The following is a 24,912-nucleotide window of genomic DNA, read 5'->3' on the forward strand; positions in this document are numbered from 1 at the left end:
AACTCAGAGTTCGTAAAGTTCTGGTTTAAATAAAACAGACAGAATTCCCAGCTTACAATAGTCAAGAATGTTTATTCACGAGTGTGCTCTGCAGTTCATATACAAAGACATCGATTATATACCAGGCTCCTTTATTTACACATGCACATACACACGAACATTAAGGCGAGTTAGTTATCTTCTTCCCCAGAACTCTCAACACTGTAGATCATTACCCAGCTGACAGTTTCATTCCTCTGAGATTAGGGAAACCTTGAGGGGTACTCACTCTCATATCATAAACACTCAGAGTTCAAGCTATGCCGGGTCAACCACAGTTTAACGGTTCTTGGTGTTTACTTAAACACACACACTAACATTCCTCTCTTCCCCAGTCCAACCTAGTTAGATTTATGCTGAACATTTTAGTTACTCATTATACAGGCTACATAAACCATATCACTAATAATTAGGTTTCAGGGTAGAATTATTTAATCGTTATCTTTTAACATAGAAATTCTTCTATCACACATTCAAGGGTTTTTCTTTATTTTTACTCTTTTCTAAATTGTAAATAGTAAAGACATCAAAACTATTAAATAACACATATGGAATCATGTAGTGGCCAAAAAAAGAATAAAAAAAATCTAAATATATTTTATATTTGAGATTCTTCAAAGTAGCCACCGTTTGATTGATGACAGCTTTGCACTCTTGGCATTCTCTCAACCAGAACATAAGACACACAGGTTTGTGACAGGCCACCTATTGAGTTGGGTAAACAGTTCTGAGCAACGCAACGGAGCCGACAACATACCTCAGCAAAAAATAAACCAAAATGCTTTACATTTAAACGTTAGTGATTCTAGGCCCATTAAAGGGAAACTCTACAGAGGCAGATGTAAAGAAGAAACTACATTTTTTTGTAATTTATTTACTTTTTACCCCTTTTTTCCTCCCAAATGTTGTGGTATCCAATTGGTAGTAGTTACAGTATTGTCTCATCGCTGCAACTCCCGTATGGACTCGAGAGGCGAAGGTCGAGAGCCGTGTGTCCTCCCAAACACAACCCAACCAAGCCGCACTGCTTCTTGACAATGCCCACTTAACCCAGAAGCCAGCTGCACCAATGTGTAGGAGGAAAACACTGTACACCTGGCGACCGTGTCAGCATGCACTGCGCTCGGCCCCCCACAGGAGTCACTAGTGCGCGATGGGACAAGGACATCCCTGCCGGCCAAACACTCCCCTAACCATCCCCTAACCCGGACGATGCTGGGCCCAATTGTGTGCCGCCCCATGGGTCTCCCGGTCGTGACAGAGCCCGAACTCGAACCCAGAATCTCTAGTGGACCACAGCACCACTCAGGAGGCCCAACAAAGTTGTTAAAACCTTATAGGATTAGCTTGTTTGACAGAAATAACACACATTAACAAGAGTACACCAAAATGACTTTGATCTGTTACTTCCACTAGATAGCTTTCTGAAATACAACAGTGTTCAGCTGACCAAGTTCACAAGAGGACTAAGAACAATAATGTTCTTCTGATGGTAGAAAATAAAGAACAGTTAACCACTGCATTTACATAAACAGTAGATATTTTAGAAATACAAATTACTTTACTTAAAGGGTCACTATTGGAGGGCACTGCCAATAAACTGCCTGGACCTCAAACTAGCAAAGCCTCTCCAAACAAACCAACTGAAAACAGAAGGACATTATTGCAGTGGTTTTACATAATGAACATCTTGAATATTGTTACATGAATAAACTCACTGATGGTCAAACTGAACACATACAATTCAGAACAATCGACCACACTCCAAACATTTCTTCAAGACAGCATGGTCACAAAATGGTTGCTCACAGAAATCAACCAACAGCAACGACTTACAGTCTATAAATACAAAGGACCTTCCAGGTACAAAGCTTCACCTGAGCGTGACCAAGGGGTGCTTTTATACGTTTCTCTCCTCTTCTTCTTCGTGGTTTAACGGTGGTTGGCATCCAATATGTTGCATTACCATCCCCAACTGGACTATAATATAAATCCATGATACTTGGTGATGCAATCCATTCATTAAAAACCTACTCCCCCACTACTTGGACCCTATCTGCTCCTGCACCATGCCAACGGCCTGGTAGAACGGGACACCAACACTCAACACACCCTGTAACTCTTCTGAAGTCAAATCTTGTATATCCAAATACTTCTCTGCAGCTGCCAGCACAACATCTATTTTCTGTGATTTGTGTTTCATCTCTGTGGTACAGTTGATAACCATTGCTATGAACACTAACAAGCCAACCATACTGAAGCATAAAGTATATCACTCGTTGGCCTATCCCTCTGTTCTGGCACAGATCTACTACTCACAGGAATCCTCTCAGAATCCCTCACCCTTGACCCATCCTCCTCTACTTTCGTCACTGCTTCAGCATATGACATCTTCTGCACTACTTTGACTCTGGCCACCTCAACCTGCCTCTCACACCGGACACTTCCGATCCCCAGCATCATGGGCACGCCTACAGTTGACACACAACTTTATCCACCGAAACTACACAATCCTCTATCCCATGCTGTCCTGCACACTTCCCACATCTTGGAATCTCTCTCCAACACACTGCTGCGACATGGCCATAAATGTGGCACCTGAAACACCGCAGTGGATTCGGCACAAAAGCTCTAACAGGATAACTGATATATGCTAAAATGACTTTGTCTGGTAAAGACTTACTCAAAACTCAAAAGGACTGACAATGTTTCACCACGCTTACCACCGGGTCTACGTTGCAACAAATGGTCGGGCGTCACAAACACCAGGAAACTTCAATTGCTCCACTTCCACACTTAAGGCTACCCCCGAAATCACTCCTTTCAATGGTGCCCTGTTCCTAAGGGCAAAGCAAGAAACCAATCTAGACCCAAGTTGCAAGGCGACAGAGCACCCGCTCCCTCTGGGCAGAAGAAACACAAACAAATATCACAAGTCCACTACAGGTTACCTTCACTGATTCAACTCCACCCAGATCCTTTCCCACCCACCCTTAACCTGTTATGGCTAGGGGGCAGTATTTTCACGGCTGGATAAAAACGTACCCAATTTAATCTGGTTACTACTCCTGCCCAGTAACTAGAATATGCATATAATTATTGGCTTTGGATAGAAAACACTCCAAAGTTTCTAAAACTGTTTGAATGGTGTCTGTGAGTATAACAGAACTCAAATGGCAGGTCAAAACCTGAGAGATTCCTTTACAGGAAGTGGCCTGTCTGACCATTTCTTGAACTTCTTTGCCATCTCTATCTTTTACAAAGGATCTCTGCTCTAATGTGACACTTCCTACGTCTTCCATGGGCGCTCAGAGCCCGGGAAAAACCTGAATGTCGTCATCCCAGCCCCTGGCTGAAACACATTATCGCCTTTCTCAAGTGGCCGATCAAGGGACTGTGGGCTTAGGCGCGTGCCCTGGCCGCCCCCGTCTTTGTGATTTTTCCTCTGTTTGCCGAAAAGGAGATTCCCGGTCGGAATATTATTGCTTTTTTGCGAGATAAATTGCATAAAAATTGATTTTAAACAGCGGTTGACATGCTTCGAAGTACGGTAATGGAATATTTAGAATTTTTTTGTCACGAATTGCGCCATGCACGCGACCCTGATTTACCATTTCGGATAGTGTCTGGGACGCACGAACAAAACGCCGCTATTCGGATATAACGATGGATTATTTTGGACCAAACCAACATTTGTTATTGAAGTAGCAGTCCTGGGAGTGCATTCTGACGAAGACAACAAAAGGTAATCAAACTTTTATAATAGTAAAGCTGATATTGGTGGGTGCTAAACTTGCCGGGTGTCTAAATAGCTAGCCCGTGATGGCTGGGCTATGTACTTAGAATATTGCAAAATGTGCTTTCACCAAAAAGCTATTTTAAAATCGGACATATCGAGTGCATAGAGGAGTTCTGTATTTATAATTCTTAAAATAATTGTTATGCTTTTTGTGAACGTTTATCGTGAGTAATTTAGTAAATTGTTAGCAAATTCCCCGGAAGTATGCTAGTTCTGAACGTCACATGCTAATGTAAAAAGCTGGTTTTTAATATAAATATGAACTTGATTGAACAAAACATGCATGTGTTGTATAACATAATGTCCTAGGTGTGTCATCTGATGAAGATCATCAAAGGTTAGTGCTGTATTTAGCTGTCTTCTGGGGTTTTGTGACATTATATGCTAGCTTGAAAAATGGGTGTCTGATTATTTCTGGCTTGGTACTCTGCTGACATAATCTAATGTTTTGCTTTCGCTGTAAAGCCTTTTTGAAATCGGACAGTGTGGTTAGATAAAGGAGAGTCTTGTCTTTAAAATGCTGTGAAATAGTCATATGTTTGAAAAATTGAAGTTTTTGTATTTTTGAGGAATTTGTAATTCGCGCCACGCCTATCATTGGATATTGGAGCAGGTGTTCCGCTAGCGGAACGTCCAGATGTAAGAGGTTAAAAAACATTAGTGACATCTGCTGGTCTGCAATGAAAAGCAGCATTTGAAGTTCATATAAAAAAATCCACAATATTCCTCAAATCTCCAGCGGCTAGTTGCGGGTCTTAGTAGACTACTATCATTTACCATACAGGATAGCAACTTTCATCATGCTTCCATTTTTATGCTGTGAATCCCTTTTTTTGCTGTCAAAAACTGTGAATCTATGTCATTATTTTGTTTTACTTTACTGAATTAAACTAATTGTTTAAACAACAATGTGCAGAAAGTGTGGTTTCACATAAAACAATTATACAAATAATATGCCTTAGCTGGGATTCAACCCCGTTCCCTGTTGTCTGAGTGTTCTGGTCCCCGAGACCCCAACTCTACCTGCTAAGCTACCGTTCAGGTGACGTTACATGAAAAAAATGTACTACATTGTAAGTTGTTCAGTCGAGGCCGGTGTTTGAAAGCAACTTGGAATTGAAGAAAGCACCAGAACCACGACAAAATCTGTGGGGTCTCGCATTTTGCCAAACAGTTTGAAAAACCACGTGATAAAAAAAATGACGCTTCGGACGTCGTTGAGCATCGGTACATTGTGTCGGATCAGTAATACTTTGAAACGAGCATCGGTACATTGTGTCGGATCAGTAATACTTTGAAACGAGCATCGGTACATTGTGTCGGATCAGTAATACTTTGAAACGAGCATCGGTACATTGTGTCGGATCAGTAATACTTTGAAACGAGCATCGGTACATTGTGTCGGATCAGTAATACTTTGAAACGAGCATCGGTACATTGTGTCGGATCAGTAATACTTTGAAACGAGCATCGGTACATTGTGTCGGATCAGTAATACTTTGAAACAAGCATCAATTCATTGTGTCGGATCAGCAGTGCTAAGGACAAGCCTTTTATCTTGTAGAAGAGGATAAGAGGACTCCCAAACCATTGTTTGATATCAGCCACTAATGGCTGTGAAATGCTAACGGCTCAGACAAGGTAAAAATCTGTCGTTCTGCCCCTGAACAAGGCAGTTAACCCACTGTTCCTAGGCTGTCATTAAAAATAAGAATTTGTTCTAAACTGACTTGCCTAGTTAAATAATGGCTAAATAAAAAACTGGTATTTTGAGTCTATTGATCAGTTCCCTTTGGTACTAGTAGTTTTAATGGACACATGTTAAACTTCTTCAGGATCGGTGATCGGTCCCCCACGGGACGGTTGAGCTAACGTAGGCTAATGCGATTAGCATGAGGTTGTAAATAACAAGAACATTTCCCAGGACATAGACATATCTGATATTGGCAGAAAGCTTAAATTCTTGTTAATCTACCGGCACTGTCCAATTTACAGTAGCTATTACAGTGAAAGAATACCATGCTATTGTTTGAGGAGAGTGCACAGTTATGAACTTGAAAAGTTATTAATAAACCAATTAGGCACATTTGGGCAGTCTTGATACAACATTTTGAACAAAAATGCAATGGTTCATTGGATCGGTCTAAAACGTTGCACATACACTGCTGCCATCTAGTAGCCAAAATCTAAATTGCGCCTGGGCTGGAATAATACATGATGGCCTTACTCGTGCATTTCAAAGATGATGGTACAAAAAAATACAAAAATACGCATGCTTTTTTCTTTGTATTATCTTTTACCAGATCTAATGTGTTATATTTTCCTATATTCATTTCACATTTCCACAAACTTCAAAGTGTTTCCTTTCAAATGGTATTAAGAATATGCATATCCTTGCTTCAGGTCCTGAGCTACAGGCAGTTAGATTTGGGTATGTCATTTTAGGCGAAAATTGAAAAAAAGGGTCCGATCCTTATTAATAAATGTTGCACTTTTTTGTGCATTTCCTTGTTATGCTCACTAGGCCTGCTTTATGGCTATGCTTGCTACTTTTGTTAGTTTTATAATGTTTGTTTGCTTGCCATGCTATGCTATGCTATGTAGCAATTGCTAAATTAGCCTGCTATAACTTCGGCCTACCATTCCGCATGCTATTGCACTCCTTACTGGCCATTCATTGTTAATTGCTGCTATGTTTATTTATAGCTTTACCCATTTATATGCTTATTACATTTTATTATTGTCATTAACAGACGATTAATTATGCATGTTCATTGCTGTTTTTGACCAGTATTATTTGTACCTTCCTGTCTCGTGCTTCTACATCTACATTGCTCGCTGTTTGGGGTTTTAGGCTGGGTTTCTGAATAGCACTTTGTGACATCGGCTGATGTAAAAAGGGCTTTATAAATACATTTGATTGATAGATGAACCATACTCCATGCAAAGCCAACCAAATCTCCATTCAAGACGAGCCTCATGTCAACAACTGTCAATCATTCCCTGCCATGTATCATCTCCAGTACCTGAATCAACTGAAGTGCATCTCTGCCTCCGCCTGCTCTTCACCCAGAGTTCCACAGTAGATAGGTATCACCATAACCATAACCTAAACCTCAGTCAGTTAGTATTGTAACTGAAGAATGTGTGACAGACTAGGAACCAAAGTTTTGGTCAGTTTCCCTGGGCCCTATTTTAGGGGAGGACGTGTAGAAAATGTATAGAAGCACCCCTTGGTGTTCAGGTGGGAGCTTTGTACCTGGAAGATAATTTGTGTGTATAGACTATAAGTTGTTGGGTTGTTTCTGTGAGCAACCATTTTGTGACCATGCTGTCTTGAATATTTTTATTTTATTTAACCTTTATTTAACTAGGCAAGTCAGTTAAGAACAAATTCTTATTTACAATGATGGCTTACCAGGGAACCGTGAAGGAACTTCCTTGTTCAGGGGCAGAACGACAGATCACCTTGTCAGCTCGGGGATTCAATCCAGGAACCTTTCAGCTACTGGCCCAACGATCTAACCACTAGGCTACCTGCCGCCCCAAAAATGTTTGGCTTGTGGTCGATTGTTCTGAATGGTATGTGTTGAGTTTGACCATCAGTGAGTTTATTCATGTGTGACAATATTCAAGATGTTCTTTATGAATAGTATTCACTTTAGTGTTTTTGAGGACATTACTGCAGTATTCACTGCAATAATATCCTTTTGTTTTCAGTTGGTTTGTTTGGAGAGACTTTTCTGATTTGAGGTCCAGGCAGTTTATTGACTGAGCCCTCCAAAAAAGGTGGCTGTCTTCTTAAGAAGTCATTTGTATTTCTAAAATATCTACAGTTCATGTAAATGCAGTGGTTCACTGTTCTTTATTTCCTACAATCAAATGACAGTATTGTTTGTCACTGTTTTTGTTCATCTGTGAACTTGGTCAGCTGAATCTCTGTGAAAGCACTGTTATATTTCAGAAAGCTTTCTAGTGGAAGTTACAGTAATTTATCTGTCAAACAAGCAAACCTAATCCTCTAAGCTTTAAAAAAACATTGTTTCTTTATATCTGCCTCTACTGTTTCCCTTTAATGGGCCTAGAACCTCTCTAAGTTTAGATGTTACAATTGTAATAAACATTTTTGCTATGGTGAGTTGTCGGGTCTGTTGCATTGCTCAGAACTGTTGACCCAACTCAATAGGTGGCCTGTCACAAACCTGTGTGTCTTAAGTTCTGGTTGAGGTGTTCTCTTCATTAAACAGTAACTATCGTAGTCTGGTAGTTTTAGCTAACCCTAGTCGGCAGGTGTTACTACATTATAAACTGGGTTGTTCGAGCCCTGAATGCTGGCTGAAAGGCTGAAAGCTATGGTATATCAGACTGTATACCACTGGTATGACAAAACATTTTTACTGCTCTAATTACATTGGTAACCAGTTTATAATAGCAATAAGGCACCTCAGCTAAGGGCTGTATCCAGGCACTCCGTGTTGCATCGTGGATAAGAACAACCTCTTAGGCGTGGTATATTGGCCATATACCACACCCCCTCTGGCCTTATTACTTACATTTACTACAGTCATGTCCGCAAATACACTATAGTATACTACCATCATGTCTGCAAAAATACTATAGTATACTACAGTCATGCCCGCAAAAACACTACAGTAAATACTATGCTAGGTTAAATGAGGAAGACACATTTCAGTTGAATGCATTCAGTTGTGCAACTGACTAGGTATCCCCCCTTTCCCTTTCCTTTATAGTATACTACAGTCATGTCCACAAAAACACTATAGTATACTACAGTCATGTCCACAAAAACACTACAGTGTATATAAATATAGTAATACTACAGTATTTAGACCATAGTATTTTTTCATGTGGATCCAAATTGAATAACTTGGATTAAAGGCTAGTGTTTTGAGCCAGCTCAAATGTTTTTCTTCTTTCCAAATCTGACATTCTATCAGTGCCAAGCCGTCTGTGTGGGGTTCTGGGAAGGTCCAATCATACAAGCAGCCAGAACATGATTGCCAGTTCACTTTTGGTGCAGTCATCATGGTGTAAGACTTGCTGTCTATCTCTTGACTACAACCCATCTCTCTATCTCTGACTACAACCCATCTCCCTAGCTCTGACTACAACCCATCTCACTAGCTCTGACTACAACCCATCTCTCTACCTCTGACTACAACCCATCTCTCTACCTCTGACTACAACCCATCTCTCTACCTCTGACTACAACCCATCTCACTACCTCTGACTACAACCCATCTCACTATCTCTGACTACAACCTACAACCCATCTCTCTACCTCTGACTACAACCCATCTCTCTACCTCTGACTACAACCCATCTCACTAGCTCTGACTACAACCCATCTCTCTACCTCTGACTACAACCCATCTCTCTACCTTTGACTACAACCCATCTCTCTACCTTTGACTACAACCCATCTCTCTACCTTTGACTACAACCCATCTCTCTACCTCTGACTACAACCCATCTCACTAGCTCTGACTACAACCCATCTCTCTACCTCTGACTACAACCCATCTCACTACCTCTGACTACAACCCATCTCACTACCTCTGACTACAACCCATCTCTCTACCTCTGACTACAACCCATCTCTCTACCTCTGACTACAACCCATCTCTCTACCTCTGACTACAACCCATCTCTCTAATTCTGACTACAACCCATCAGGGATACAGGAGAAGTTAAAAATATTTGAGGTCAAGGGATCCATGCGATGTCTTATTCATGAAGCTAGATCTGCATATGTCACTGAAACTTCAATACAGTAGCTAGATGAACTCTGCAGTAAATTGAAATTGAATGTGTGGACGAACAGCAACATCATCGCTGAACTGAATGTGTTCATTTGCATATTAAATTCAGCTTTCAATAGGATTTGTTTTCATTTAATTAAACACTGTCATTCGCATCTGTCATATTTTTGGTGGCGTAATTGTTGGACTCACTTCTCTGACATGAAGTGAACAGACATCTGAGTGTTTCAGAAGCAGCGGAGGGAGTGACAAACCAAGTACCAGAACAATAATAGGGACAAACATAGTCACTCTACTTTAACTCTGCACAGTGGCAACTGAGTTGGCTAATGGTTATCACTTTGAGCTAGCTAGACCCAGGATGGCAGAAGTGGGACAGTACAACTGCTTCTCTAAAAAAACTAATACAAATACCATTAACCAACGACAAACTTGTATGAGCAACAACCATAAATACAAGGGGATGGGAAATAGATCTACATATTTACAATGAATGACACAAATCCCAGCTTTGTCAAAGCTAGCGAGTGTTTTAGCTGGACTGGGTCACAATGGGTCCACACACACACACACACACACCCGAGCCACAGCCCCATTTGGACCTATAATCCCCTTTTTACAGTGAGCTCCTCTCTATCTTCTCAATCACTCTAATCAACAGTGGGGCCAGGAGGATAATAGCCCTGATTGGATGAAGCGGCCCGCTGCCATTCCTGATAATCACTTAGATACACATGACAGGACAACTGCTTGGGGACTACGCCACATCCACCGGCTGCTCCTGCCACATGGGCCGACTGCGGTTCGGCTTAGCCTGCCAACCTGGCCTGTTCTCCCTGAATCTCCCCCACCCACCACCCCTAAACCAACGCATTACAACAGCATTCTGGGAGGGAGGGCAAAGTAGCAGAGAACGGATCCATATTATATCCCCTTTCCCTTAATGCTTTAATCTCTCCCACCCCCAGCTTTAGGAAAAGCTCCTGACCGTTTACCCAACAGCACATGGAGATGCTGAGTACGGAGAGGCGGGCCCACATGCTTGGTTTGCTCCTCGGGTTCCGGCACCATCGCTGGCTGGACAAGCCAAAGATGATTAGGAGGTATAGCTGGACCCGGCAGGCGGTGACTGGGAAAGGCAGTCTCTGAGTATCATGATGTGTAATGGGAGAAAATGGGGTTGGGGAATGTGTGTACTGCTGACTGGGATGGCACAGTCTTGGAGGAGGCACCGCGGGAGAACCGCCTGATGGAATTCCCCTCGTGCTTTGAAGTGGCAATTGAATAAGAGCAGCAAAATGACTCATTACGTTTCATTACAGAGCCGTTAATTCCATAGGGGTCATTACAGAGCCGTTAATTCCATAGGGGTTATTGTGCGGCTGAATGGAAGCTTGGCAAATCTTGTTTCCAGGGCCTGCATCATCTTCGCTGCTGGTCAATATGAGTGAGTCTTAATAAGCAAATCCATTGTGAAATAGGCTTAATGTCACAAGCAATTCATAACCCAGGGAAGTTTTGTTTGAAATTCCAAATGCATCCAAGATCTCAGTAAGGAGGCAGGCAAGGTTGTTTTCCATTTGTCCCGTGCCTTGAACTTTGAGGAATGGAGAGGCTGAGCCAAATGAATGTAATATCCCGTCAAGCATACTGATGACAAAGCAGAACCTCCAGGGCTTTACTGTGTGACACAGAGTTCTCTCCCTTTTCTACATGCAAATACAAGCAGGTGAACGAACCGACGATAAGCTCCAGTGCATTCTTCAACCGCAATCACTCATTCTGAATCGACTCGTTCACTTTTGGCCCTGATTCAGAGAACTGTGCACTTCTCTCCTTGCATAATCCGCACCACAACTCATGTCTCCTTAGCTCCAGTAAGTTCAGATTCAGTCGGTGAAGCGTCGACATCAGTCTACATGTGGATGTATGACCTAGCTCCAGGGATGACAAGACTCCAGATGTTCTGAGAGCAGATTTTTACATAACAGTCCAGAGTTTTTGGAGCCTTTACTGTAAGAGCACATTGTGATGATAAACATTTACCGGTCAAATGATGTTATCAACATGCAGTACTGTAGTGTAACCTAAAGATGTTATCAACATGCAGTACTGTAGTGTAACCTAATGATGTTATCAACATGCAGTACTGTAGTGTAGACTAATGATGTTTTCAACATGCAGTACTGTAGTGTAGACTAATGATGTTTTCAACATGCAGTACTGTAGTGTAACCTAATGATGTTATCAACATGCAGTACTGTAGTGTAGGCTAATGATGTTATCAACATGCAGTACTGTAGTGTAACCTAATGATGTTATCAACATGCAGTACTGTAGTGTAGACTAATGATGTTATCAACATGCAGTACTGTAGTGTAACCTAATGATGTTATCAACATGCAGTACTGTAGTGTAGGCTAATGATGTTATCAACATGCAGTACTATAGTGTAACCTAATGATGTTATCAACATGCAGTACTGTAGTGTAACCTAATGATGTTATCAACATGCAGTACTGTAGTGTAACCTAATGATGTTATCAACATGCAGTACTGTAGTGTAGACTAATGATGTTATCAACATGCAGTACTATAGTGTAGACTAATGATGTTATCAACATGCAGTACTATAGTGTAGACTAATGATGTTATCAACATGCAGTACTGTAGTGTAGACTAATGATGTTATCAACATGCAGTACTGTAGTGTAACCTAATGATGTTATCAACATGCAGTACTGTAGTGTAACCTAATGATGTTATCAACATGCAGTACTGTAGTGTAGGCTAATGATGTTATCAACATGCAGTACTGTAGTGTAACCTAATGATGTTATCAACATGCAGTACTGTAGTGTAACCTAATGATGTTATCAACATGCAGTACTGTAGTGTAGGCTAATGATGTTATCAACATGCAGTACTGTAGTGTAGACTAATGATGTTTTCAACATGCAGTACTGTAGTGTAGACTAATGATGTTATCAACATGCAGTACTGTAGTGTAGGCTAATGATGTTATCAACATGCAGTACTGTAGTGTAACCTAATGATGTTATCAACATGCAGTACTGTAGTGTAGACTAATGATGTTATCAACATGCAGTACTATAGTGTAACCTAATGATGTTATCAACATGCAGTACTGTAGTGTAACCTAATGATGTTATCAACATGCAGTACTGTAGTGTAGACTAATGATGTTATCAACATGCAGTACTATAGTGTAGACTAATGATGTTATCAACATGCAGTACTGTAGTGTAGACTAATGATGTTATCAACATGCAGTACTGTAGTGTAACCTAATGATGTTATCAACATGCAGTACTGTAGTGTAACCTAATGATGTTATCAACATGCAGTACTGTAGTGTAGGCTAATGATGTTATCAACATGCAGTACTGTAGTGTAACCTAATGATGTTATCAACATGCAGTACTGTAGTGTAACCTAATGATGTTATCAACATGCAGTACTGTAGTGTAGGCTAATGATGTTATCAACATGCAGTACTGTAGTGTAGACTAATGATGTTTTCAACATGCAGTACTGTAGTGTAGACTAATGATGTTATCAACATGCAGTACTGTAGTGTAGGCTAATGATGTTATCAACATGCAGTACTGTAGTGTAACCTAATGATGTTATCAACATGCAGTACTATAGTGTAGACTAATGATGTTATCAACATGCAGTACTGTAGTGTAGACTAATGATGTTATCAACATGCAGTACTGTAGTGTAACCTAATGATGTTATCAACATGCAGTACTGTAGTGTAACCTAATGATGTTATCAACATGCAGTACTGTAGTGTAGGCTAATGATGTTATCAACATGCAGTACTATAGTGTAACCTAATGATGTTATCAACATGCAGTACTATAGTGTAACCTAATGATGTTATCAACATGCAGTACTGTAGTGTAATCTAATGATGTTATCAACATGCAGTACTGTAGTGTAGACTAATGATGTTATCAACATGCAGTACTGTAGTGTAGACTAATGATGTTATCAACATGCAGTACTGTAGTGTAGACTAATGATGTTATCAAAATGCAGTACTATAGTGTAGACTAATGATGTTATCAACATGCAGTACTGTAGTGTAGGCTAATGATGTTATCAACATGCAGTACTGTAGTGTAGACTAATGATGTTTTCAACATGCAGTACTGTAGTGTAGACTAATGATGTTATCAACATGCAGTACTGTAGTGTAGGCTAATGATGTTATCAACATGCAGTACTGTAGTGTAGACTAATGATGTTTTCAACATGCAGTATTGTAGTGTAGACTAATGATGTTATCAACATGCAGTACTGTAGTGTAGACTAATGATGTTATCAACATATTGTTTGTTAATACATACACTACAGAGTACTGAATGTGGGTGTTTTGTGATAGAGATGTGAAATTAATGAATAGGTGGCCTATGACACAGCAATTTGAGAGTTCCTTCATCCTATTTGCTGCTGCAGCACCAGCTCTCTATCCATCTTTGTACCATAGACAATATCACAACCATAATACATGTTCATTGCATCTTCAATATCCATTCACTTGTGAATAAGCTTGTTTCTGTTCTTATTTTCCCCCTAATAGAGCAATATTTGCCATTCCGTCGACGTCGTTGTACCACTCTGCTTGTACTTGCTATATCTTTGCAGTGCTGTGGAGCACATAAAGTCATCAGAGCCTCATTAAGCCCATGCTGTCAGTAAACAAGGACCCAGCATGGTTATTTTCCCATCAACTGGGGGGAAAAAGGCTGACGTAGCAAAGATGTATAACCTTGTTACAATTTGCTCAGAAGAGAATGCTTGCAAATCCATCTGTGCTCTTTGGGTTAGCGTGTGGAAGGTGTACGACTGACCGACAAGTAGGCCATTACAACCCAGAGTCAATAGTCTGGAGAGGACGAGTCTGGTCAGCTGTGAAAGCAGAGGTGGGTGTATTCAGTGAGGTGAAACAGTCAGTACATTGCAGATAACCCTCCTGACCAACTCCAGATGATGCCAGTAAGAATACTACAAAGCAGGGCTTTTTTGATCGGGCTATAATGAGAACCTTTTTTGATGTGACTATTGTTCATACGCTGACAGCTCAGCAAATCCCATAGAACTTGCAAGACATGAAGGAAACATTTCCATGCATCACACAGCTCCTCAGCATACACAAACCAATGACCTGACTTTGACCTAACATTTGCCCCATGGTTATAGATGTGACTTCACAACCACAAACTTGGAACGCTGCAGATCGGAATGTCATGAAAATTGCTGACGCAACTCCTTATTCTAATTTACATTGTCAGAGAGGCATGTTTGTTGTAAATAATACACGCCTATATGACATCTATACATATCACATATATGTGACCGTACACAACACTGTGCCCTGCTGAATGGCGCCCTGTCTGGGTCGGCCTCAGATTTATCCTTGTTGGTGGTAACGCAACACTCCAGTCCTCTGGGGGCTATAGGACATGGAATAGTTGGCCCAGTTGGAGGTGATCAGTGTTAAACGCCATCACACAGAACAGAGAGCGACTCATCTGACAGACCTCACAGAGAAGTTCCGCTGTCAGGAGCTCAGTGTCACAGTGCCATCTCCTCTCAGCACACTTAGGTCTACCACCGTCAGATCATATCCTTAGGTCTACCACCGTCAGATCAGACCCTTGGGCCTACCACCGTCAGATCAGAACCTTAGGTCTACCACCATCAGATCAGACCCTTAGGTCTACCACCGTCGGATCAGACCCTTAGGTCTACCACCGTCAGATCAGATCCTTAGGCCTACCACCGTCAGATCAGACCCTTAGGCCTACCACCGTCAGATCAGACCCTTAGGCCTACCACCGTCAGATCAGATACTTAGGCCTACCACCGTCAGATCAGGTACTTAGGTCTACCACCGTCAGATCAGACCCTTAGGCCTACCACCATCAGATCAGACCCTTAGGCCTACCACCGTCAGATCAGACCCTTAGGCCTACCACCATCAGATCAGACCCTTAGGTCTACCACCGTCAGATCAGACCCTTAGGCCTACCACCGTCAGATCAGGTACTTAGGTCTACCACCGTCAGATCAGGTCCTTAGGCCTACCACCGTCAGATCAGGTACTTAGGTCTACCACCGACAGATCAGATCCTTAGGCCTACCACCACCAGATCAGATACTTAGGTCTACCACCGTCAGATCAGACCCTTAGGCCTACCACCGTCAGATCAGACCCTTGGGCCTACCACCATCAGATCAGGTACTTAGGTCTACCACCAACAGATCAGACCCTTAGGCCTACCACCGTCAGATCAGACCCTTAGGCCTACCACCGTCAGATCATAACCTTAGGTCTACCACCATCAGATCAGACCCTTAGGCCTACCACCGTCAGATCATAACCTTAGGTCTACCACCATCAGATCAATAACCTTAGGCCTACCACCGTCAGATCAGACCCTTAGGCCTACCACCGTCAGATCAGATACTTAGGCCTACCACCGTCAGATCATACCCTTAGGCCTACCACCGTCAGATCATAACCTTAGGTCTACCACCGTCAGATCAGATCCTTAGGCCTACCACCGTCAAATCATAACCTTAGGCCTACCACCGTCAGATCATACCCTTAGGTCTACCACCGTCAGATCAGATCCTTAGGCCTACCACCGTCAGATCAGGTACTTAGGTCTACCACCGTCAGATCAGATACTTAGGCCTACCACCGTCAGACCAGACCCTTAGGTCTACCACCATCAGATCAGGTACTTAGGTCTACCACCGTCAGATCATAACCTTAGGCCTACCACCGTCAGATACTTAGGTCTGCCACCGTCAGATCATAACCTTAGGTCTACCACCATCAGATCAGATCCTTAGGCCTACCACCATCAGATCATAACCTTAGGTCTACCACCGTCAGATCATAACCTTAGGTCTACCACCGTCAGATCATAACCTTAGGTCTACCACCGTCAGATCATAACCTTAGGCCTACCACCATCAGATCAGATACTTAGGCCTACCACCATCAGATCATAACCTTAGGCCTACCACCGTCAGATCATAACCTTAGGTCTACCACCGACAGATCATAACCTTAGGCCTACCACCGTCAGATCATAACCTTAGGCCTACCACCGTCAGATCATAACCTTAGGTCTACCACCGTCAGATCATAACCTTAGGTCTACCACCGTCAGATCATAACCTTAGGCCTACCACCGTCAGATCATAACCTTAGGTCTACCACCGTCAGATCATAACCTTAGGCCTACCACCGTCAGATCATAACCTTAGGCCTACCACCGTCAGATCATAACCTTAGGCCTACCACCGTCAGATCATAACCTTAGGCCTACCACCGTCAGATCATAACCTTAGGCCTACCACCGTCAGATCATAACCTTAGGTCTACCACCGTCAGATCATAACCTTAGGTCTACCACCATCAGATCCTTAGGCCTACCACCGTCAGATCATAACCTTAGGTCTACCACCGTCAGATCATAACCTTAGGTCTACCACCGTCAGATCATAACCTTAGATCTACCACCGTCAGATCATAACCTTAGGTCTACCACCGTCAGATCATAACCTTAGGCCTACCACCGTCAGATCATAACCTTAGATCTACCACCGTCAGATCATAACCTTAGGGCTACCACCGTCAGATCATAACCTTAGGCCTACCACCGTCAGATCATAACCTTAGGCCTACCACCGTCAGATCATAACCTTAGGTCTACCCCCGTCAGATCATAACCTTAGGGCTACCACCGTCAGATCATAACCTTAGGCCTACCACCGTCAGATCATAACCTTAGACCTACCACCGTCAGATCATAACCTTAGGCCTACCACCGTCAGATCATAACCTTAGGTCTACCACCGTCAGATCATAACCTTAGGCCTACCACCGTCAGATCATAACCTTAGGCCTACCACCGTCAGATCATAACCTTAGGCCTACCACCGTCAGATCATAACCTTAGGGCTACCACCGTCAGATCATAACCTTAGGCCTACCACCGTCAGATCATAACCTTAGGCCTACCACCGTCAGATCATAACCTGCGTATGAATACATCACAGTGCAAGTGGGAGCAGGGTGTGTGTGTGTGTTTCAAGTTTCAATGTCACGCACACAAGTACAGTGAAATGCCTTTCTTGCAAGCTCTATACCCAACAGTCCAGTAATCAATATCAATGTAGTAATACAAATAACATAAGGTAGAAGAAAAACACACTAAAAATAAGAATAAGAAATAAGAACAGGAGAAGTTAGTAAGCTATATACAGGGTCAATTCCAGTACCAGATTTATACTGAACAAAAATATAAACACATGCAACAATTTTACAGTTACAGTTCATATAAGGTAATCAGTCAATTTAAATAAATGCATTAGGCCCTAATCTATGGATTTCACATGACTGGGAATACAGATACGCATTTGTTGGTCACAGATACCTTTAAAAAAAATGGGCCTCACAAAGGGTCTCAGGATCTCGTCACGGTATCGCTGTGCATTCAAATTGCCATTGATAAAATGCAATTGTGTTCGTTGTCCATAGCTTATGCCTGCCCATACCATAACCCCACCGCCACCATGGGGCACTCTGTTCACAACGTTGACATCAGCAAACCGCTCACCCACACAACGCCATACACGTGGTCTGCAGTTGTGAGGCCGGTTGTACGTACTGCCAAATTCTCTAAAAACAAGTTTGGAGGCGGATTATGGTAGAGAAATTAACATTCAATCTTCTGGTAACAGCTCTGTTGGACATTCCTGCAGTCAGCATGACAATTGCACACTCCCTCAAAACTTGAGACCTCTGTGGCATTATGTTGTGTGACAAAACTGCACATTTTAGAGTGGCCTTTTATTGTCCCCAGCACAAGGTGAAATGCTCACTAACAGGGACGTAAACACATTTGTGCAGGACATTTGAGAGAAATAAGCTTTATGTGTACGTATGAAACATTTCTAGGATCTTTTATTTCAGTTCATGAAACATGGGACCAACACTTTACATGTTGCGTTTATATTTTTGTTCAGTGTACAATGAGCAGGGATACTGGCGTGACACATACAGTAGATACAGTACTGTATGTATAGGGGTAAGGTGACTAGGCATCAGGATATATGATAAACAGAGTAGCAGCAGCGTATATAATGATTGTATGTGAGTGTGCGTGTGTGTGTGTGTGTGTATAGTCCTGTGATTTTGTAGTCCTGTAAGTGTGTAGTCCTGTCAGTGTGTAGAGTCCTGTGAGTGTGTAGAGTCCTGTGAGTTTGTAGAGTCCTGTGAGTGTGCAGAGTCCTGTGAGTGTGTAGAGTCCTGTGAGTGTGTAGAGTCCTGTGAGTGTGTAGAGTCCTGTGAGTGTGTACAGAGACAGATAGTCATTCTATTATCTATTTAGCATTCTTATGGCTTTAGGGATAGAAGCTGTTCAGGATCCTGTTGGTGTCAGATTTGATGCCCTGTCTATGGCTTGGGCGGCATGAGTCGATTTTCCGGGCCTTCCTTTTCACATTGCCTGATATAGAGGTCTTGGGTGGCAGGTAGCTCGGCCACAGTGATATACTGGGCTGTCCACACCACCCTCTGTAGCGTCATGCGATCGAGGGTGCTGCTGTTGCCATACCAAGCAGCGATGCAGCCGGTCAAGATGCTCTCAACTTTTTTAAGATTTGAGGGCTCATGCCAAACCTTTTCAACCTCCTGAGGGGGAAGAGGTGCTGTCGCTCCGTCTTCACAACTGTCCATATGTGTATGGACCATTTTAAGTCCTTGGTGATTTGGACACCAAGGAACTTGAAGCTCTCGACCCGCTCCACTGCAGCCCCGTCAACGTGGATGGAGGTGTGCTCCTTGGTCTTGCCTGCATTGAGAGAGAGGTTGTTGTCCTGGTCCCACACTGCCAGGTCACTGACCTCCTCCATATATGCTGTCTCATCGTCGTCGGTGATCAGGCCGACCACCCTCATGTCTTCAACAAACTTAATGATGCTGTTGGAGTTGTGCGTGGCCACGCAGTTGTGGGGGAATAGAGAGTGCAGGAGGGGACTAAGCACACACCCCAGTGGGGCTTCCGTGTTGATGGTCAGCGTGACGGAGGTGATGATGCCTACCCTCACCACCTGGGGTCGGCCCATCAGGAAGTCCAGAATCCAATTACAGAAGGAGGTGTTCAGTCCCAGGGTCCTAAGCTTGGTGACGAGTTTGGAGAGCACTATGGTGTTGAACTCTGAGCTGTGTGTGTGTGCGTGCGTGTGTGTGTGTGTGTGTGTGTGTGCACTTTCTTTCCTACATTATCAGGAACTGGTTAAACTGCAATTTTAAGCTTAAGGGCTTGGTTTATGGTTTACGGTTTTTGGGGTTAGGTTTAGGGTTTTGGGGGTTAGGTTCAGGGTTAGGGTAAATATAATTTTTAGTGGTGAAACATTTTTACACTCCAAATAGACCTGAAATTTCACAAAAACCCAGCTGTGTGTGTATTCTGCGTCCCATCAGAGCCAAGGCTGCCAATACTCCTACAAAAATAACAGAATACATCATTTAGAATCTCATCAGTGGGTATCGTTTACCCAGTTGGTTGACGATCAGTATTCTGCAGTTTCCTCTGAACGTTTAATCATATTTGACACAAAAGGGGGCATAAATACAATTCTGTACAGTCCTTCATCATGAGAGGCCATTTCCACTATACCTCAAAAAGCAGGTTGAATCAGAATGCAGTCATAGGAAATAACTAAGGCTGCGTTAAGACAGGCAGCCCAATTCTGATCCTTTTTCCACTAACTGGGCTTTTGACCTTGTCTGGCTACCCAAACTACTTGCTCCGGCCAAACACTATGCCACGCCCACGGACGTTAGTTTATTCTCCGTAATGAGTCTGGATCTGAGTACCTTCTCGCCGATTTCTAGAACGCAAACACATTCTAACTGTTCTGATTGGTCCCAGAAACCAATGGGTTGGGCCAGAGCCAGAACACACATGGGTAAAGCAGCGTTTTGACAATTCATCATTGGCTTTGATACTCTGGTTAGAGATGATCCAATCGCTGATAACGTTTGTACAACACCCCTCATTTTATCGTCACCACAAAAGACTTCAACGATGGCAGTCTCAGACTGAAGTATGTCGAGAACCTAGAGCAGCGGAAGAATTCAGTTTGAGTCATCAGGCAACTTTTGACCAATCACATCAGATCTTTTCAGATCAGATGTTTTTCAGAGCTGATCTGATTGGTTAAAATAACTATTAGTGAAAAAAAGATCAGAATTGTGCTGTCTACGTGTCTACATGCAGCCATACATGTGTTTTGGTGAAATGAGTACAAAATATAACTGTTAATTGAAATCTTCCTTTTGTAGGTCTGTGGATCAATTTCCAAAAACGGGGCCTCCGACCCAATAAATAAATCAAATGTGGGCCCCCATTGACTTTGCTAGTCAGCTAGTCACTCTGACTCAGATATTACATTAACATGCAAGAAGATATGGCAAAAAGGATATAATTGCAGGAAATTTGTTGTAAAACTGAAATATTTTCTCTCTGCCCCATGGCAAAATAATTAGAATTGCATGAAATTTGTTATAAAACATGCAACATTTTCTCTCCGTACCATGTCAAAAATGTACTTTAAAGGTACATTTTTCTCTCCAAAACGGGGACCAGTAAAATGTTTTGTCCGCAAGGTGGGAGGGCTCCTGGTATAATACACTTAGTTAAGAGAGTCAAGTGCAGAAATGAATTGACTGCATGTGTGGGTACGCAGACCTACAAGCCACTGCGGCCCCTCATGATGAGTTCAAATTTTGTATGGCCCCCACCCCATCAAAGTTCCCCATCCCAACCAACTAACCAACCAATTAGCCCCCTCTGAAACACAGCCAGCCAAACTAACCAACCAATCAGCCCACCCCAAAACACAGCCAATCAGCCCCCTCCGAAACATAGCCAGCCAAACTAACCAACCAATCAGCCCCCTCCGAAACACGGAGGAACTGTTTTTAATACTACACCTGATCATGATGAAGACAGTAATGAAATTCAGCAAAGCAGCTTACAGTATGGCTTAGAGACGGTTAAGCCCTTAATACTGCAGCATGCTGTCCACATGAAAGGTGATGATTAGATCAGGGGTTTGATTGACAAATGCTCTCCGCCACATCCATTGGAGTGGGGACATGAGGACAGCTCCAGTCGGGAAATTGGTGTACTACAACACAAGTTAATGCAACTGCCTAAAGCCTACCTCAAATGCAAATTCGCTTTATACATCCTGCTGTGTTTTCGGTGAGCCGATGGGGACATTACTGGCAACGATCAATACGGGAAAACGGGAATAGTTTCTATTAGGCTACCTCATGAATTATTCAAACATGTTTGGCCGTTTTTCCTCTATGGCATGACTGGGTAATAGGATTCAATAAAACCCCAATAAAACTATGTTAGTTGGACAAAAGGGACAGATTGGGCTTTAAGTAAGAACTGAAATATGAAGTATAGGTAATATAGAGTGCATTCGGAAAGTATTCAGACCCCATGAGTTTTTCCACATTTTGTTACGTTACAACCTTCTTCTAAAACTGATTCAATAGTTCCCCCCCATCAATCTACACAAAATACCCCATAATGACAAAGCAAAAACAGTCTAGATTTATTAGCAAATTCATTACAAATAAAAAACTGAAATATTATATTTAAATAAGTATTCAGACCCTTTAGTCACTACTTTGTTGAAGCACCTTTGACAGCAATTACAGCCTTGAGTCTTCTTGGGTATGACGCAACAAGCCTGGCACACCTGTATTTGGGGAGTTTCTCCCATTCTAATCTGCAGATCCTCTCAAGCTCTGTCAGGTTGGATGGGGAGCATCGCTGCATTCAGGCCGAAGAGTTTAATCTTTGTTTCATCAAACCAGAGAATATTGTTTCTCATGGGCTGAGAGTCCTTTAGGTGCCTTTTGTGCAAACTCCAAGAGGGCTGTCATGTGTCTTTTACTGAGGAGTGGCTTCTGTCTGGACACTCTAGCACGAAGGCCTGATTGGTGGAGTGCTGCAGAGATGGTTGTCTTTCTGGAAGGTTCTCTCATCTCCACAGAGGAACTGCAGCTCTGTCAGAGTGACCATCGGGTTCTTGGTCACCTCCCTGACCAAAGCCCTTCTCACCCTATTCCTCAGTTTGTCCAGGCAGCCAGCTCTAGGAAGAGTCTTGGTGGTTCCAAACTTCTACTGAGACCACTGTGTTCTTTGAGACCTTCAATGCTGCAGAAATGTTTTGGTACCCTTCCCAAAATCTGTGCCTCAACACAATCCTGTCTCGGAGCTCTACGGACAATTCCTTCGACCCCATGGCTTGGTTTTTGCTTCGACATGCACTGTCATCTGTGGGACCTTATATAGACAGGTGTGTTGATTTCCAAATCATGTCCAATCATTTGAATTTACCACAGGGGAACTCCAATGAAGTTGTAGAAACATCTCAAGGATGATCAATGGAAACAGGATGCACATGAGCTCAATTTCAAGTCTCATGGCAAAGGGTCTGAATACTTATGTAAATAAGGTATTTCTGTTATTTATTTTTAAGACATTTGTAAAAATTTCAAAAAACGTGTTTTTTGCTTTGTTATTATGGGGTATTGAGTGTAGATTAATGTGGGGGAAAAAATATTTGATCTATTTTAGAATAAGGCTGTAACGTAACAAAATGTGGAAAAAGTGAAGGCGTCTGAATACTTTCTGAACGCACTGTATCTGCCCTTGACAGTGTTTCTCTTTGATGTATTTCCTCATTCGTTCTAACTGAACACCTGGCATTCCATCCTGGGAAAAATAAAAAAACACAAGTTTTATCTGAACAGAAAGCTCTGAAAACAGCAGCAGATGTTGTGGGTAAGGCCACTGAGGGCAACAGTCAACAGGGATCAGCTTTTCAATAACTTTATTTGGAGAGCTTTGCTGGGCAGAGGCAGTGCGTGCGTATGTGCGTGTGTGTGTGTGCGTATGTGCGTGTGTGTGCGTATGTGTGTGTGTGCACGCGCACGTGCGGATTGGAACAAGCTTCACTAAATCTGTGGCGTTGTGAATACAGTAAGGCAGGTGGCAAGCAATTGGCATATAACCCTTCAACTAACCTAACTGGGGCTATACAGTATTCATTAAAACACGTTGGAATTTACTAAGGTTTCCCAGTGTATTCAGCTGTATCAGTGATGGGGCACTTTGATAGAGGAATACAGTCACTGTTACCATCTCAGACATTCAGGCTTGGATGAGAAATCAGGCTACTTTATCTTAGAACTTTTAAATCAAGCTACTTTATCTTAGGTCTCTTAAATCAGGCTACTTTATCTTAGAACTTTTAAATCAAGCTACTTTATCTTAGAACTTTTAAATTGGGCTACTTTATCTTAGAACTTTTAAATCGGGCTAATTTATATTAAATCTATTAAATCAAGCTACTTTATCTAATCTCTTAAATCAGGCTACATTATCTTCATGAGTTCTCAATTCTAGGTATTCAGTTGTACAGTGAATGTTATTTCTGACAACAAAAAAACTCCTATTGCCATAATAGCAATTGTAGCATCAGCTGTGTCTACCCGGATGTTATGATATTGTTTGGGAATAGGACTTGCAGTAGCTAGAGACCAACAGCTATAGCATTTTTAGCTCGCATTTCAGCGGAGGCATGTGCTTTCCTTTGATTCTGCCAACACATGCAGAATGTCACTGTGTGTTAGCGAGATGGGAGGCTCTGCTGTGACCAGAGCTGGGCCTTGTTAAATTGATCCCCCTATGTCAGTGTTTTAGAGCCGCCAACCGACATGAACCGTGACTGCCAGTTGGAAAATTGCTTCAAAAGGACTAAGATGTAACGTCGTCGAAAATCACTCAACTAAAACGGCCATCGTACTTAGATCATATTCAGGCAGCGTGTCCCGATACCGAAGAAGGCCCAACGTACCATGGCTATAGCACATTGATGGAAAACACACAGTCCAACTGTAACAATTCAGGCTAGTTGATCTGTGTCTTCCGCAAAGGAAGCCCTGGACTGGAATGGAGATTTCAGATTTGATCTGCTTGACCCCAAAACGACAGACAGCAGAGACATAAAACAACTTTTACTGAGTTATCGACACAGCCGTTTTCTTCTTCTTTGTCATTTGTCACTGTAATTTCTTTCAAATTCAGTCCTGCATGCCCTTAAAAGGGTTCTTTCTCCAGCCTCATTGCTCTCTCTGAAACT

General features: G+C 42.4%; 1 protein-coding gene across 1 annotated transcript in view; it reads right to left on the reverse strand.

The window, feature by feature from the left end:
* mdga2a (MAM domain containing glycosylphosphatidylinositol anchor 2a) overlaps positions 1-24,912 on the reverse strand; it is a 206,916-nt gene that overhangs the window by 157,644 nt on the left and 24,360 nt on the right. The gene's annotated exons all lie outside the window — the stretch shown is intronic.

Source organism: Salmo salar, chromosome ssa01 (assembly GCF_905237065.1).
Source record: "Salmo salar chromosome ssa01, Ssal_v3.1, whole genome shotgun sequence".
Lineage (NCBI taxonomy): Eukaryota > Metazoa > Chordata > Actinopteri > Salmoniformes > Salmonidae > Salmo > Salmo salar.